A 16,243-nucleotide genomic window follows, 5' to 3' on the forward strand; every position below is an offset into this window, starting at 1 on the left:
TTAAGTAAAATTGATAGGGGCTCTTGATTGACCCAGCCATACACAGAGCTGGTGCATACTTGGCTTGAGAAGACTTTGGTCAGTAAATGATGAAATACCAACACAGTGCTCACAACAAAGCTCCTTTCCCTGCATTCTAGTTTCCCTCGGGTATAGAGTGACATGATATTGGCAGAGGATGTGCAGATAATCACTTTGATCAGGCTGTTTGTTTTTTTAATGCTCTTTTACCAGAATCCATGCATAGTGATAACTGTGTTCTCTGGTGGAACACGATGAGAACATTGTGTGAAGTGCACAGAAGTAGCTATTTGAGTATGTATGAAAATGTGAGGTAACCACTGTTACTCCTAAATTTCTGTGGAATTAAGTTTTCTGTATGTGTGTGTGTGTGTGTGTGTGTGTGTGTGTGTGTGTGTGAGGTTCAAGTTGGTAGTTTATATGTTGCAAGCGGAAAAAGCTTTTTAGTAAACTGAGGCACTAGCATTAGTTTCCTGTTCACTGTGACAAGGAAGCTAGTATAAAAAGTAGTTTGTGGTTTTGCTTGCAAAGAAGTGCTCATGGGATGAAAGCACTGCTTGGGATTATTCTGAGATGATGGGGGGATTGCTAAACATGTAGCATTTTAGTAAGGAGCTTGTCGGAGTAGTTGTATAGTTGTAAAATTATTTGTTATTTTATGAGAAATTTCTGTATTCATAGCACATGGGCCATCATAGTTGAAGCATACAGATTGGCATGGTATGCGTAGGTCTGTAAAATGTCCTGACAGTGATGTTCATAGAGACTTGATGTATACTTTGATTCTTCATCTGTTTAACAGTAGACATAAGAAATGTATTAGTGGAGCAAGTAGCTGTGAAATTACTGGTGTATGATTGATAGTATGGACGTGGCGCTGAATTGAAGTGTTTGTTCAGCTGTGGGTGTTTTCATAATTGCCATGTGAGGAAAAGCAATACTCGTGATAGGCGAAAAGAGATACAGAGAGAAACACATTTGTTGCGAGTATTGTATGTCAGCAGCTCCAAGGGCGGGTATCAAGTAAGACGCAAAGTGAAACGAAAGAGGAAGTATGCATGAAAGAGGCCAAATATCGACAAGAGTTCGCACTGTTAGAGTGAGGTGAATGAGCTAGTGCTGTGCGAAAAATTTCGAAGAGAGAGGCGGTTTTAAAGAAAGCACAAGAGTCCTATGAATGCCCTCTTGTGTGTTTCTCTTTCAGTGGCTATTTGGCGTGTCTGCTTGCGCCGTAGAATGCTACTGTATGTGCCCCAGGCCGCCATCTAGCGGCCGGAGGTGCAAGCGGTGTTTACATACAGTCTCGCCTGAGGCAATGGTCTCTCATTTCGGAACGCAAGAAGCACTGGTAGCGCACAAAATAGCTGAGCGAGATCATGGCGGCCAAGTAAGAGTAGAAGTAGGTTCTTTGCAGAATGTCGGAGCTTGTAAATCGCGAAATGTGAAGAGTGTGTCGTATTCTCGTAGGGCGTGTTGACGGTCTCGTGGCATAAGTAGCGAGCGGTGATAGCTTGCAAGCAAGATCATACTTCACAGGATCATTTCTGTAGTATGTCTTCAACTCTCTCTAGTTCAAAGCTGGAGTAGACGTAACCACGATGACGAGTGGTAGCACTCTCCCTGAGCGTGAGGCTTGCGATCGAGATTCATCGCATCTTGGTTGTAATCGATGATCGTTCACCACATTCTGAGGGATGTGGGAAGGGAATAGCGCTTTCCGAGTGGTGGTTTTATTATATAGATCAGAAGCGTAAGTCATACCTTTGGTATCGGGACCCGCGTCGTTGCAGAAATGTCGCTGCAGGTTGTGGAAGGACTTTGATTGCGACATGTCATGAAAGCCTTGTGGAAGTTTCTCGAGTGTCACGGGGACGAGCCATTTGATTTGGCCTGCTCCAAGTGCTAGGCTTGGATGACAACGACGTACTTTTGAGTTACAAGACTGAGTGAGCAACACAAGAAGAGTGCAATTGATGACCATAAAAAGCTGACACACAACACAGTGTTGATAATCACCACTAATGCATGATGTACGAAACATTTAGGAGGAGCACGTTTGGCTAGCAAACATGAATTGAGCGATTTGCAAGGCACTGTTATCTGCAAGAAGGAATGCATGAAATTGGCAAATGAATAAGACTGGTTCGAATACTATCGACAGAAATTTTATTTCTGTTGTCAACTAGTATTAATTAGATGTGTGGGAGTAGGGGGATATTTCCCTTGCACCATACATCTACATACACGTTGCGTCTGATGTGGCCTAGTTTTGCGTACAAAGAACTGTCTAGTTGTCAGTTTTTTTCAGTGAACGAATGTGGTAGGGAGGAGAGAGATTAGTGTTAGATGCAGAGCAGTGCGGGCAGTTGTGTGTCGGACGTTGTATGTCGGACGGTGAGTCGCCGACAGGAATTAGGCGTGCTGCCATCTGTCGGCAGGTGAGGTAATGAAGCAGCTTGAATGGTGACAGAAATGATGAAAATAGTTAACTAAAGAGTAATAGCGACGACATTTGGCAGACACGTGTTTCAGCGTTGACAGTTAGTTTGGGGTGTGTGCTTGCATGACACTGGAAGTCTGTTGACGGTAGAGAAGTAGACAAGACGGAAAGAATTTTCCGCGTTCTCGCGGAGAAGTAATAGAGAAGCAGCCATAAGTATTGAAGTGAGGGCGTTGATCGGCACTCTGGTTTCCCTTCAAAACGAATAAATCTTTCGCCTTTTACTAAAGATTTCCGTGGAGGGGAACATTAAATGAGTCTATAAGGTATTTTTCGTAGTGCTCGGCTATTGCTGAGCCATAATCACAAGTGAAAACGTAATGTAAGTAGCAAGAGGTAGATTGTGTTATGTGAATGAAGGGCGTGGAGTAGCGCATGACGTTGGATCAGGCAGATATTTGTTTTTTTAAAATTTGAAATTGTAATAGGCCGTGTCGTAGTATAATGAAACAAGTACATTTGCCCTGAAATGGCGTACAGTGTGTTAGACGATTGTGTAAAGACAGAGAGGGAGCTACAGGACTACCTGGAAACACTTGGTGAACCCTTTCCGTACCTCAGTTCTAGATGATTTGAGAGTGTTTACTTGCACTGCAGTTGCACAACAGCATATAAACTGATATTTTGAAGTGAATGATGAATGATAGGCTTTGTAAGAAATACTGGTATGTGATTAGTAGATTATGTTTTGAAACCCAAAATTATTTTTACCACAGAAGTTTGTGATTTGTAGGTATGATGTGAGTGAGCTTTGGGCCGAAGATGGTGGTTAGTTGGGCAGGATGAGTATTTAAATGGTTTTCAATAGAGTGGATATTAGTGACACTGGCTTGTTGCCATAATGTGTTTGTTCATAACAGTGTACTCAGTTGTGTAGAAGATTTAGGTGAGAAAGAGACAGTTGTTGAATATGACATAAATAGCTAGAAATGAAGTAAGTAGTAATTTCCTGCTAGGTGTAGTTTGGGTATGGTGTGTCTCAGTGAGAGATAAATCTTGAAATTGAAGGGTTGTTCCTAGCTACAGTCTTGGAAACTATGTATCTGCTGTTGACTCCAATGTTTTCAAGATTACTTGTGTACAAAATTGGGCAGACTTTGCAGTTTCTTCTTCAGTAAATCAGTGGAAGGTGGTGCAGATAATGGTAAAAATGTTCAGTGCCTCCTGTGAGTTGTTGATGCTGCTTGTCTTTTAAGTAAAATTGATAGGGGCTCTTGATTGACCCAGCCATACACAGAGCTGGTGCATACTTGGCTTGAGAAGACTTTGGTCAGTAAATGATGAAATACCAACACAGTGCTCACAACAAAGCTCCTTTCCCTGCATTCTAGTTTCCCTCGGGTATAGAGTGACATGATATTGGCAGAGGATGTGCAGATAATCACTTTGATCAGGCTGTTTGTTTTTTTAATGCTCTTTTACCAGAATCCATGCATAGTGATAACTGTGTTCTCTGGTGGAACACGATGAGAACATTGTGTGAAGTGCACAGAAGTAGCTATTTGAGTATGTATGAAAATGTGAGGTAACCACTGTTACTCCTAAATTTCTGTGGAATTAAGTTTTCTGTATGTGTGTGTGTGTGTGTGTGTGTGTGTGTGTGTGTGTGTGTGAGGTTCAAGTTGGTAGTTTATATGTTGCAAGCGAAAAAAGCTTTTTAGTAAACTGAGGCACTAGCATTAGTTTCCTGTTCACTGTGACAAGGAAGCTAGTATAAAAAGTAGTTTGTGGTTTTGCTTGCAAAGAAGTGCTCATGGGATGAAAGCACTGCTTGGGATTATTCTGAGATGATGGGGGGATTGCTAAACATGTAGCATTTTAGTAAGGAGCTTGTCGGAGTAGTTGTATAGTTGTAAAATTATTTGTTATTTTATGAGAAATTTCTGTATTCATAGCACATGGGCCATCATAGTTGAAGCATACAGATTGGCATGGTATGCGTAGGTCTGTAAAATGTCCTGACAGTGATGTTCATAGAGACTTGATGTATACTTTGATTCTTCATCTGTTTAACAGTAGACATAAGAAATGTATTAGTGGAGCAAGTAGCTGTGAAATTACTGGTGTATGATTGATAGTATGGACGTGGCGCTGAATTGAAGTGTTTGTTCAGCTGTGGGTGTTTTCATAATTGCCATGTGAGGAAAAGCAATACTCGTGATAGGCGAAAAGAGATACAGAGAGAAACACATTTGTTGCGAGTATTGTATGTCAGCAGCTCCAAGGGCGGGTATCAAGTAAGACGCAAAGTGAAACGAAAGAGGAAGTATGCATGAAAGAGGCCAAATATCGACAAGAGTTCGCACTGTTAGAGTGAGGTGAATGAGCTAGTGCTGTGCGAAAAATTTCGAAGAGAGAGGCGGTTTTAAAGAAAGCACAAGAGTCCTATGAATGCCCTCTTGTGTGTTTCTCTTTCAGTGGCTATTTGGCGTGTCTGCTTGCGCCGTAGAATGCTACTGTATGTGCCCCAGGCCGCCATCTAGCGGCCGGAGGTGCAAGCGGTGTTTACATACAGTCTCGCCTGAGGCAATGGTCTCTCATTTCGGAACGCAAGAAGCACTGGTAGCGCACAAAATAGCTGAGCGAGATCATGGCGGCCAAGTAAGAGTAGAAGTAGGTTCTTTGCAGAATGTCGGAGCTTGTAAATCGCGAAATGTGAAGAGTGTGTCGTATTCTCGTAGGGCGTGTTGACGGTCTCGTGGCATAAGTAGCGAGCGGTGATAGCTTGCAAGCAAGATCATACTTCACAGGATCATTTCTGTAGTATGTCTTCAACTCTCTCTAGTTCAAAGCTGGAGTAGACGTAACCACGATGATGAGTGGTAGCGCTCTCCCTGAGCGTGAGGCTTGCGATCGAGATTCATCGCATCTTGGTTGTAATCGATGATCGTTCACCACATTCTGAGGGATGTGGGAAGGGAATAGCGCTTTCCGAGTGGTGGTTTTATTATATAGATCAGAAGCGTAAGTCATACCTTTGGTATCGGGACCCGCGTCGTTGCAGAAATGTCGCTGCAGCTTGTGGAAGGACTTTGATTGCGACATGTCATGAAAGCCTTGTGGAAGTTTCTCGAGTGTCACGGGGACGAGCCATTTGATTTGGCCTGCTCCAAGTGCTAGGCTTGGATGACAACGACGTACTTTTGAGTTACAAGACTGAGTGAGCAACACAAGAAGAGTGCAATTGATGACGATAAAAAGCTGACACACAACACAGTGTTGATAATCACCACTAATGCATGATGTACGAAACATTTAGGAGGAGCACGTTTGGCTAGCAAACATGAATTGAGCGATTTGCAAGGCACTGTTATCTGCAAGAAGGAATGCATGAAATTGGCAAATGAATAAGACTGGTTCGAATACTATCGACAGAAATTTTATTTCTGTTGTCAACTAGTATTAATTAGATGTGTGGGAGTAGGGGGATATTTCCCTTGCACCATACATCTACATACACGTTGCGTCTGATGTGGCCTAGTTTTGCGTACAAAGAACTGTCTAGTTGTCAGTTTTTTTCAGTGAACGAATGTGGTAGGGAGGAGAGAGATTAGTGTTAGATGCAGAGCAGTGCGGGCAGTTGTGTGTCGGACGTTGTATGTCGGACGGTGAGTCGCCGACAGGAATTAGGCGTGCTGCCATCTGTCGGCAGGTGAGGTAATGAAGCAGCTTGAATGGTGACAGAAATGATGAAAATAGTTAACTAAAGAGTAATAGCGACGACATTTGGCAGACACGTGTTTCAGCGTTGACAGTTAGTTTGGGGTGTGTGCTTGCATGACACTGGAAGTCTGTTGACGGTAGAGAAGTAGACAAGACGGAAAGAATTTTCCGCGTTCTCGCGGAGAAGTAATAGAGAAGCAGCCATAAGTATTGAAGTGAGGGCGTTGATCGGCACTCTGGTTTCCCTTCAAAACGAATAAATCTTTCGCCTTTTACTAAAGATTTCCGTGGAGGGGAACATTAAATGAGTCTATAAGGTATTTTTCGTAGTGCTCGGCTATTGCTGAGCCATAATCACAAGTGAAAACGTAATGTAAGTAGCAAGAGGTAGATTGTGTTGTGTGAATGAAGGGCGTGGAGTAGCGGATGACGTTGGATCAGGCAGATATTTGTTTTTTTAAAATTTGAAATTGTAATAGGCCGTGTCGTAGTATAATGAAACAAGTACATTTGCCCTGAAATGGCGTACAGTGTGTTAGACGATTGTGTAAAGACAGAGAGGGAGCTACAGGACTACCTGGAAACACTTGGTGAACCCTTTCCGTACCTCAGTTCTAGATGATTTGAGAGTGTTTACTTGCACTGCAGTTGCACAACAGCATATAAACTGATATTTTGAAGTGAATGATGAATGATAGGCTTTGTAAGAAATACTGGTATGTGATTAGTAGATTATGTTTTGAAACCCAAAATTATTTTTACCACAGAAGTTTGTGATTTGTAGGTATGATGTGAGTGAGCTTTGGGCCGAAGATGGTGGTTAGTTGGGCAGGATGAGTATTTAAATGGTTTTCAATAGAGTGGATATTAGTGACACTGGCTTGTTGCCATAATGTGTTTGTTCATAACAGTGTACTCAGTTGTGTAGAAGATTTAGGTGAGAAAGAGACAGTTGTTGAATATGACATAAATAGCTAGAAATGAAGTAAGTAATAATTTCCTGCTAGGTGTAGTTTGGGTATGGTGTGTCTCAGTGAGAGATAAATCTTGAAATTGAAGGGTTGTTCCTAGCTACAGTCTTGGAAACTATGTATCTGCTGTTGACTCCAATGTTTTCAAGATTACTTGTGTACAAAATTGGGCAGACTTTGCAGTTTCTTCTTCAGTAAATCAGTGGAAGGTGGTGCAGATAATGGTAAAAATGTTCAGTGCCTCCTGTGAGTTGTTGATGCTGCTTGTCTTTTAAGTAAAATTGATAGGGGCTCTTGATTGACCCAGCCATACACAGAGCTGGTGCATACTTGGCTTGAGAAGACTTTGGTCAGTAAATGATGAAATACCAACACAGTGCTCACAACAAAGCTCCTTTCCCTGCATTCTAGTTTCCCTCGGGTATAGAGTGACATGATATTGGCAGAGGATGTGCAGATAATCACTTTGATCAGGCTGTTTGTTTTTTTAATGCTCTTTTACCAGAATCCATGCATAGTGATAACTGTGTTCTCTGGTGGAACACGATGAGAACATTGTGTGAAGTGCACAGAAGTAGCTATTTGAGTATGTATGAAAATGTGAGGTAACCACTGTTACTCCTAAATTTCTGTGGAATTAAGTTTTCTGTATGTGTGTGTGTGTGTGTGTGTGTGTGTGTGTGTGAGTGTGAGGTTCAAGTTGGTAGTTTATATGTTGCAAGCGAAAAAAGCTTTTTAGTAAACTGAGGCACTAGCATTAGTTTCCTGTTCACTGTGACAAGGAAGCTAGTATAAAAAGTAGTTTGTGGTTTTGCTTGCAAAGAAGTGCTCATGGGATGAAAGCACTGCTTGGGATTATTCTGAGATGATGGGGGGATTGCTAAACATGTAGCATTTTAGTAAGGAGCTTGTCGGAGTAGTTGTATAGTTGTAAAATTATTTGTTATTTTATGAGAAATTTCTGTGTTCATAGCACATGGGCCATCATAGTTGAAGCATACAGATTGGCATGGTATGCGTAGGTCTGTAAAATGTCCTGACAGTGATGTTCATAGAGACTTGTTGTATACTTTGATTCTTCATCTGTTTAACAGTAGACATAAGAAATGTATTAGTGGAGCAAGTAGCTGTGAAATTACTGGTGTATGATTGATAGTATGGACGTGGCGCTGAATTGAAGTGTTTGTTCAGCTGTGGGTGTTTTCATAATTGCCATGTGAGGAAAAGCAATACTCGTGATAGGCGAAAAGAGATACAGAGAGAAACACATTTGTTGCGAGTATTGTATGTCAGCAGCTCCAAGGGCGGGTATCAAGTAAGACGCAAAGTGAAACGAAAGAGGAAGTATGCATGAAAGAGGCCAAATATCGACAAGAGTTCGCACTGTTAGAGTGAGGTGAATGAGCTAGTGCTGTGCGAAAAATTTCGAAGAGAGAGGCGGTTTTAAAGAAAGCACAAGAGTCCTATGAATGCCCTCTTGTGTGTTTCTCTTTCAGTGGCTATTTGGCGTGTCTGCTTGCGCCGTAGAATGCTACTGTATGTGCCCCAGGCCGCCATCTAGCGGCCGGAGGTGCAAGCGGTGTTTACATACAGTCTCGCCTGAGGCAATGGTCTCTCATTTCGGAACGCAAGAAGCACTGGTAGCGCACAAAATAGCTGAGCGAGATCATGGCGGCCAAGTAAGAGTAGAAGTAGGTTCTTTGCAGAATGTCGGAGCTTGTAAATCGCGAAATGTGAAGAGTGTGTCGTATTCTCGTAGGGCGTGTTGACGGTCTCGTGGCATAAGTAGCGAGCGGTGATAGCTTGCAAGCAAGATCATACTTCACAGGATCATTTCTGTAGTATGTCTTCAACTCTCTCTAGTTCAAAGCTGGAGTAGACGTAACCACGATGATGAGTGGTAGCACTCTCCCTGAGCGTGAGGCTTGCGATCGAGATTCATCGCATCTTGGTTGTAATCGATGATCGTTCACCACATTCTGAGGGATGTGGGAAGGGAATAGCGCTTTCCGAGTGGTGGTTTTATTATATAGATCAGAAGCGTAAGTCATACCTTTGGTATCGGGACCCGCGTCGTTGCAGAAATGTCGCTGCAGCTTGTGGAAGGACTTTGATTGCGACATGTCATGAAAGCCTTGTGGAAGTTTCTCGAGTGTCACGGGGACGAGCCATTTGATTTGGCCTGCTCCAAGTGCTAGGCTTGGATGACAACGACGTACTTTTGAGTTACAAGACTGAGTGAGCAACACAAGAAGAGTGCAATTGATGACCATAAAAAGCTGACACACAACACAGTGTTGATAATCACCACTAATGCATGATGTACGAAACATTTAGGAGGAGCACGTTTGGCTAGCAAACATGAATTGAGCGATTTGCAAGGCACTGTTATCTGCAAGAAGGAATGCATGAAATTGGCAAATGAATAAGACTGGTTCGAATACTATCGACAGAAATTTTATTTCTGTTGTCAACTAGTATTAATTAGATGTGTGGGAGTAGGGGGATATTTCCCTTGCACCATACATCTACATACACGTTGCGTCTGATGTGGCCTAGTTTTGCGTACAAAGAACTGTCTAGTTGTCAGTTTTTTTCAGTGAACGAATGTGGTAGGGAGGAGAGAGATTAGTGTTAGATGCAGAGCAGTGCGGGCAGTTGTGTGTCGGACGTTGTATGTCGGACGGTGAGTCGCCGACAGGAATTAGGCGTGCTGCCATCTGTCGGCAGGTGAGGTAATGAAGCAGCTTGAATGGTGACAGAAATGATGAAAATAGTTAACTAAAGAGTAATAGCGACGACATTTGGCAGACACGTGTTTCAGCGTTGACAGTTAGTTTGGGGTGTGTGCTTGCATGACACTGGAAGTCTGTTGACGGTAGAGAAGTAGACAAGACGGAAAGAATTTTCCGCGTTCTCGCGGAGAAGTAATAGAGAAGCAGCCATAAGTATTGAAGTGAGGGCGTTGATCGGCACTCTGGTTTCCCTTCAAAACGAATAAATCTTTCGCCTTTTACTAAAGATTTCCGTGGAGGGGAACATTAAATGAGTCTATAAGGTATTTTTCGTAGTGCTCGGCTATTGCTGAGCCATAATCACAAGTGAAAACGTAATGTAAGTAGCAAGAGGTAGATTGTGTTGTGTGAATGAAGGGCGTGGAGTAGCGGATGACGTTGGATCAGGCAGATATTTGTTTTTTTAAAATTTGAAATTGTAATAGGCCGTGTCGTAGTATAATGAAACAAGTACATTTGCCCTGAAATGGCGTACAGTGTGTTAGACGATTGTGTAAAGACAGAGAGGGAGCTACAGGACTACCTGGAAACACTTGGTGAACCCTTTCCGTACCTCAGTTCTAGATGATTTGAGAGTGTTTACTTGCACTGCAGTTGCACAACAGCATATAAACTGATATTTTGAAGTGAATGATGAATGATAGGCTTTGTAAGAAATACTGGTATGTGATTAGTAGATTATGTTTTGAAACCCAAAATTATTTTTACCACAGAAGTTTGTGATTTGTAGGTATGATGTGAGTGAGCTTTGGGCCGAAGATGGTGGTTAGTTGGGCAGGATGAGTATTTAAATGGTTTTCAATAGAGTGGATATTAGTGACACTGGCTTGTTGCCATAATGTGTTTGTTCATAACAGTGTACTCAGTTGTGTAGAAGATTTAGGTGAGAAAGAGACAGTTGTTGAATATGACATAAATAGCTAGAAATGAAGTAAGTAATAATTTCCTGCTAGGTGTAGTTTGGGTATGGTGTGTCTCAGTGAGAGATAAATCTTGAAATTGAAGGGTTGTTCCTAGCTACAGTCTTGGAAACTATGTATCTGCTGTTGACTCCAATGTTTTCAAGATTACTTGTGTACAAAATTGGGCAGACTTTGCAGTTTCTTCTTCAGTAAATCAGTGGAAGGTGGTGCAGATAATGGTAAAAATGTTCAGTGCCTCCTGTGAGTTGTTGATGCTGCTTGTCTTTTAAGTAAAATTGATAGGGGCTCTTGATTGACCCAGCCATACACAGAGCTGGTGCATACTTGGCTTGAGAAGACTTTGGTCAGTAAATGATGAAATACCAACACAGTGCTCACAACAAAGCTCCTTTCCCTGCATTCTAGTTTCCCTCGGGTATAGAGTGACATGATATTGGCAGAGGATGTGCAGATAATCACTTTGATCAGGCTGTTTGTTTTTTTAATGCTCTTTTACCAGAATCCATGCATAGTGATAACTGTGTTCTCTGGTGGAACACGATGAGAACATTGTGTGAAGTGCACAGAAGTAGCTATTTGAGTATGTATGAAATTGTGAGGTAACCACTGTTACTCCTAAATTTCTGTGGAATTAAGTTTTCTGTATGTGTGTGTGTGTGTGTGTGTGTGTGTGTGTGTGTGTGTGTGTGTGTGTGTGTGAGGTTCAAGTTGGTAGTTTATATGTTGCAAGCGGAAAAAGCTTTTTAGTAAACTGAGGCACTAGCATTAGTTTCCTGTTCACTGTGACAAGGAAGCTAGTATAAAAAGTAGTTTGTGGTTTTGCTTGCAAAGAAGTGCTCATGGGATGAAAGCACTGCTTGGGATTATTCTGAGATGATGGGGGGATTGCTAAACATGTAGCATTTTAGTAAGGAGCTTGTCGGAGTAGTTGTATAGTTGTAAAATTATTTGTTATTTTATGAGAAATTTCTGTATTCATAGCACATGGGCCATCATAGTTGAAGCATACAGATTGGCATGGTATGCGTAGGTCTGTAAAATGTCCTGACAGTGATGTTCATAGAGACTTGATGTATACTTTGATTCTTCATCTGTTTAACAGTAGACATAAGAAATGTATTAGTGGAGCAAGTAGCTGTGAAATTACTGGTGTATGATTGATAGTATGGACGTGGCGCTGAATTGAAGTGTTTGTTCAGCTGTGGGTGTTTTCATAATTGCCATGTGAGGAAAAGCAATACTCGTGATAGGCGAAAAGAGATACAGAGAGAAACACATTTGTTGCGAGTATTGTATGTCAGCAGCTCCAAGGGCGGGTATCAAGTAAGACGCAAAGTGAAACGAAAGAGGAAGTATGCATGAAAGAGGCCAAATATCGACAAGAGTTCGCACTGTTAGAGTGAGGTGAATGAGCTAGTGCTGTGCGAAAAATTTCGAAGAGAGAGGCGGTTTTAAAGAAAGCACAAGAGTCCTATGAATGCCCTCTTGTGTGTTTCTCTTTCAGTGGCTATTTGGCGTGTCTGCTTGCGCCGTAGAATGCTACTGTATGTGCCCCAGGCCGCCATCTAGCGGCCGGAGGTGCAAGCGGTGTTTACATACAGTCTCGCCTGAGGCAATGGTCTCTCATTTCGGAACGCAAGAAGCACTGGTAGCGCACAAAATAGCTGAGCGAGATCATGGCGGCCAAGTAAGAGTAGAAGTAGGTTCTTTGCAGAATGTCGGAGCTTGTAAATCGCGAAATGTGAAGAGTGTGTCGTATTCTCGTAGGGCGTGTTGACGGTCTCGTGGCATAAGTAGCGAGCGGTGATAGCTTGCAAGCAAGATCATACTTCACAGGATCATTTCTGTAGTATGTCTTCAACTCTCTCTAGTTCAAAGCTGGAGTAGACGTAACCACGATGACGAGTGGTAGCACTCTCCCTGAGCGTGAGGCTTGCGATCGAGATTCATCGCATCTTGGTTGTAATCGATGATCGTTCACCACATTCTGAGGGATGTGGGAAGGGAATAGCGCTTTCCGAGTGGTGGTTTTATTATATAGATCAGAAGCGTAAGTCATACCTTTGGTATCGGGACCCGCGTCGTTGCAGAAATGTCGCTGCAGCTTGTGGAAGGACTTTGATTGCGACATGTCATGAAAGCCTTGTGGAAGTTTCTCGAGTGTCACGGGGACGAGCCATTTGATTTGGCCTGCTCCAAGTGCTAGGCTTGGATGACAACGACGTACTTTTGAGTTACAAGACTGAGTGAGCAACACAAGAAGAGTGCAATTGATGACGATAAAAAGCTGACACACAACACAGTGTTGATAATCACCACTAATGCATGATGTACGAAACATTTAGGAGGAGCACGTTTGGCTAGCAAACATGAATTGAGCGATTTGCAAGGCACTGTTATCTGCAAGAAGGAATGCATGAAATTGGCAAATGAATAAGACTGGTTCGAATACTATCGACAGAAATTTTATTTCTGTTGTCAACTAGTATTAATTAGATGTGTGGGAGTAGGGGGATATTTCCCTTGCACCATACATCTACATACACGTTGCGTCTGATGTGGCCTAGTTTTGCGTACAAAGAACTGTCTAGTTGTCAGTTTTTTTCAGTGAACGAATGTGGTAGGGAGGAGAGAGATTAGTGTTAGATGCAGAGCAGTGCGGGCAGTTGTGTGTCGGACGTTGTATGTCGGACGGTGAGTCGCCGACAGGAATTAGGCGTGCTGCCATCTGTCGGCAGGTGAGGTAATGAAGCAGCTTGAATGGTGACAGAAATGATGAAAATAGTTAACTAAAGAGTAATAGCGACGACATTTGGCAGACACGTGTTTCAGCGTTGACAGTTAGTTTGGGGTGTGTGCTTGCATGACACTGGAAGTCTGTTGACGGTAGAGAAGTAGACAAGACGGAAAGAATTTTCCGCGTTCTCGCGGAGAAGTAATAGAGAAGCAGCCATAAGTATTGAAGTGAGGGCGTTGATCGGCACTCTGGTTTCCCTTCAAAACGAATAAATCTTTCGCCTTTTACTAAAGATTTCCGTGGAGGGGAACATTAAATGAGTCTATAAGGTATTTTTCGTAGTGCTCGGCTATTGCTGAGCCATAATCACAAGTGAAAACGTAATGTAAGTAGCAAGAGGTAGATTGTGTTATGTGAATGAAGGGCGTGGAGTAGCGCATGACGTTGGATCAGGCAGATATTTGTTTTTTTAAAATTTGAAATTGTAATAGGCCGTGTCGTAGTATAATGAAACAAGTACATTTGCCCTGAAATGGCGTACAGTGTGTTAGACGATTGTGTAAAGACAGAGAGGGAGCTACAGGACTACCTGGAAACACTTGGTGAACCCTTTCCGTACCTCAGTTCTAGATGATTTGAGAGTGTTTACTTGCACTGCAGTTGCACAACAGCATATAAACTGATATTTTGAAGTGAATGATGAATGATAGGCTTTGTAAGAAATACTGGTATGTGATTAGTAGATTGTTTTGAAACCCAAAATTATTTTTACCACAGAAGTTTGTGATTTGTAGGTATGATGTGAGTGAGCTTTGGGCCGAAGATGGTGGTTAGTTGGGCAGGATGAGTATTTAAATGGTTTTCAATAGAGTGGATATTAGTGACACTGGCTTGTTGCCATAATGTGTTTGTTCATAACAGTGTACTCAGTTGTGTAGAAGATTTAGGTGAGAAAGAGACAGTTGTTGAATATGACATAAATAGCTAGAAATGAAGTAAGTAGTAATTTCCTGCTAGGTGTAGTTTGGGTATGGTGTGTCTCAGTGAGAGATAAATCTTGAAATTGAAGGGTTGTTCCTAGCTACAGTCTTGGAAACTATGTATCTGCTGTTGACTCCAATGTTTTCAAGATTACTTGTGTACAAAATTGGGCAGACTTTGCAGTTTCTTCTTCAGTAAATCAGTGGAAGGTGGTGCAGATAATGGTAAAAATGTTCAGTGCCTCCTGTGAGTTGTTGATGCTGCTTGTCTTTTAAGTAAAATTGATAGGGGCTCTTGATTGACCCAGCCATACACAGAGCTGGTGCATACTTGGCTTGAGAAGACTTTGGTCAGTAAATGATGAAATACCAACACAGTGCTCACAACAAAGCTCCTTTCCCTGCATTCTAGTTTCCCTCGGGTATAGAGTGACATGATATTGGCAGAGGATGTGCAGATAATCACTTTGATCAGGCTGTTTGTTTTTTTAATGCTCTTTTACCAGAATCCATGCATAGTGATAACTGTGTTCTCTGGTGGAACACGATGAGAACATTGTGTGAAGTGCACAGAAGTAGCTATTTGAGTATGTATGAAAATGTGAGGTAACCACTGTTACTCCTAAATTTCTGTGGAATTAAGTTTTCTGTATGTGTGTGTGTGTGTGTGTGTGTGTGTGTGTGTGTGTGTGTGTGTGTGTGTGTGTGAGGTTCAAGTTGGTAGTTTATATGTTGCAAGCGGAAAAAGCTTTTTAGTAAACTGAGGCACTAGCATTAGTTTCCTGTTCACTGTGACAAGGAAGCTAGTATAAAAAGTAGTTTGTGGTTTTGCTTGCAAAGAAGTGCTCATGGGATGAAAGCACTGCTTGGGATTATTCTGAGATGATGGGGGGATTGCTAAACATGTAGCATTTTAGTAAGGAGCTTGTCGGAGTAGTTGTATAGTTGTAAAATTATTTGTTATTTTATGAGAAATTTCTGTATTCATAGCACATGGGCCATCATAGTTGAAGCATACAGATTGGCATGGTATGCGTAGGTCTGTAAAATGTCCTGACAGTGATGTTCATAGAGACTTGATGTATACTTTGATTCTTCATCTGTTTAACAGTAGACATAAGAAATGTATTAGTGGAGCAAGTAGCTGTGAAATTACTGGTGTATGATTGATAGTATGGACGTGGCGCTGAATTGAAGTGTTTGTTCAGCTGTGGGTGTTTTCATAATTGCCATGTGAGGAAAAGCAATACTCGTGATAGGCGAAAAGAGATACAGAGAGAAACACATTTGTTGCGAGTATTGTATGTCAGCAGCTCCAAGGGCGGGTATCAAGTAAGACGCAAAGTGAAACGAAAGAGGAAGTATGCATGAAAGAGGCCAAATATCGACAAGAGTTCGCACTGTTAGAGTGAGGTGAATGAGCTAGTGCTGTGCGAAAAATTTCGAAGAGAGAGGCGGTTTTAAAGAAAGCACAAGAGTCCTATGAATGCCCTCTTGTGTGTTTCTCTTTCAGTGGCTATTTGGCGTGTCTGCTTGCGCCGTAGAATGCTACTGTATGTGCCCCAGGCCGCCATCTAGCGGCCGGAGGTGCAAGCGGTGTTTACATACAGTCTCGCCTGAGGCAATGGTCTCTCATTTCGGAACGCAAGAAGC

General features: G+C 42.2%; 8 non-coding genes across 8 annotated transcripts; all 8 read left to right on the top strand.

Moving 5' to 3' along the window:
- The first annotated feature begins 1,540 nt into the window (after nucleotides 1–1,540).
- Nucleotides 1,541–1,747, top strand: LOC124608504. Its single transcript, XR_006979136.1, has one exon. It is a non-coding gene; the product is annotated as a small nucleolar RNA U3 (small nucleolar RNA).
- A 954-nt stretch (nucleotides 1,748–2,701) lies between these two features.
- LOC124608599 lies at nucleotides 2,702–2,820 on the top strand. The gene has a single exon (XR_006979217.1). It is a non-coding gene; the product is annotated as a U5 spliceosomal RNA (small nuclear RNA).
- Nucleotides 2,821–5,254: 2,434 nt separating this feature from the next.
- On the top strand, nucleotides 5,255–5,461 carry LOC124608412. Its single transcript, XR_006979056.1, has one exon. It is a non-coding gene; the product is annotated as a small nucleolar RNA U3 (small nucleolar RNA).
- Nucleotides 5,462–6,415: 954 nt separating this feature from the next.
- Nucleotides 6,416–6,534, top strand: LOC124608600. Its single transcript, XR_006979218.1, has one exon. It is a non-coding gene; the product is annotated as a U5 spliceosomal RNA (small nuclear RNA).
- A 2,432-nt stretch (nucleotides 6,535–8,966) lies between these two features.
- On the top strand, nucleotides 8,967–9,173 carry LOC124608433. The gene has a single exon (XR_006979074.1). It is a non-coding gene; the product is annotated as a small nucleolar RNA U3 (small nucleolar RNA).
- A 954-nt stretch (nucleotides 9,174–10,127) lies between these two features.
- Nucleotides 10,128–10,246, top strand: LOC124608601. The gene has a single exon (XR_006979219.1). It is a non-coding gene; the product is annotated as a U5 spliceosomal RNA (small nuclear RNA).
- Nucleotides 10,247–12,692: 2,446 nt separating this feature from the next.
- LOC124608505 lies at nucleotides 12,693–12,899 on the top strand. The gene has a single exon (XR_006979137.1). It is a non-coding gene; the product is annotated as a small nucleolar RNA U3 (small nucleolar RNA).
- A 954-nt stretch (nucleotides 12,900–13,853) lies between these two features.
- LOC124608602 lies at nucleotides 13,854–13,972 on the top strand. Its single transcript, XR_006979220.1, has one exon. It is a non-coding gene; the product is annotated as a U5 spliceosomal RNA (small nuclear RNA).
- The last annotated feature ends 2,271 nt before the right edge of the window (nucleotides 13,973–16,243 follow it).

This window comes from Schistocerca americana, chromosome 3 (genome assembly GCF_021461395.2).
Source record: "Schistocerca americana isolate TAMUIC-IGC-003095 chromosome 3, iqSchAmer2.1, whole genome shotgun sequence".
NCBI lineage: Eukaryota > Metazoa > Arthropoda > Insecta > Orthoptera > Acrididae > Schistocerca > Schistocerca americana.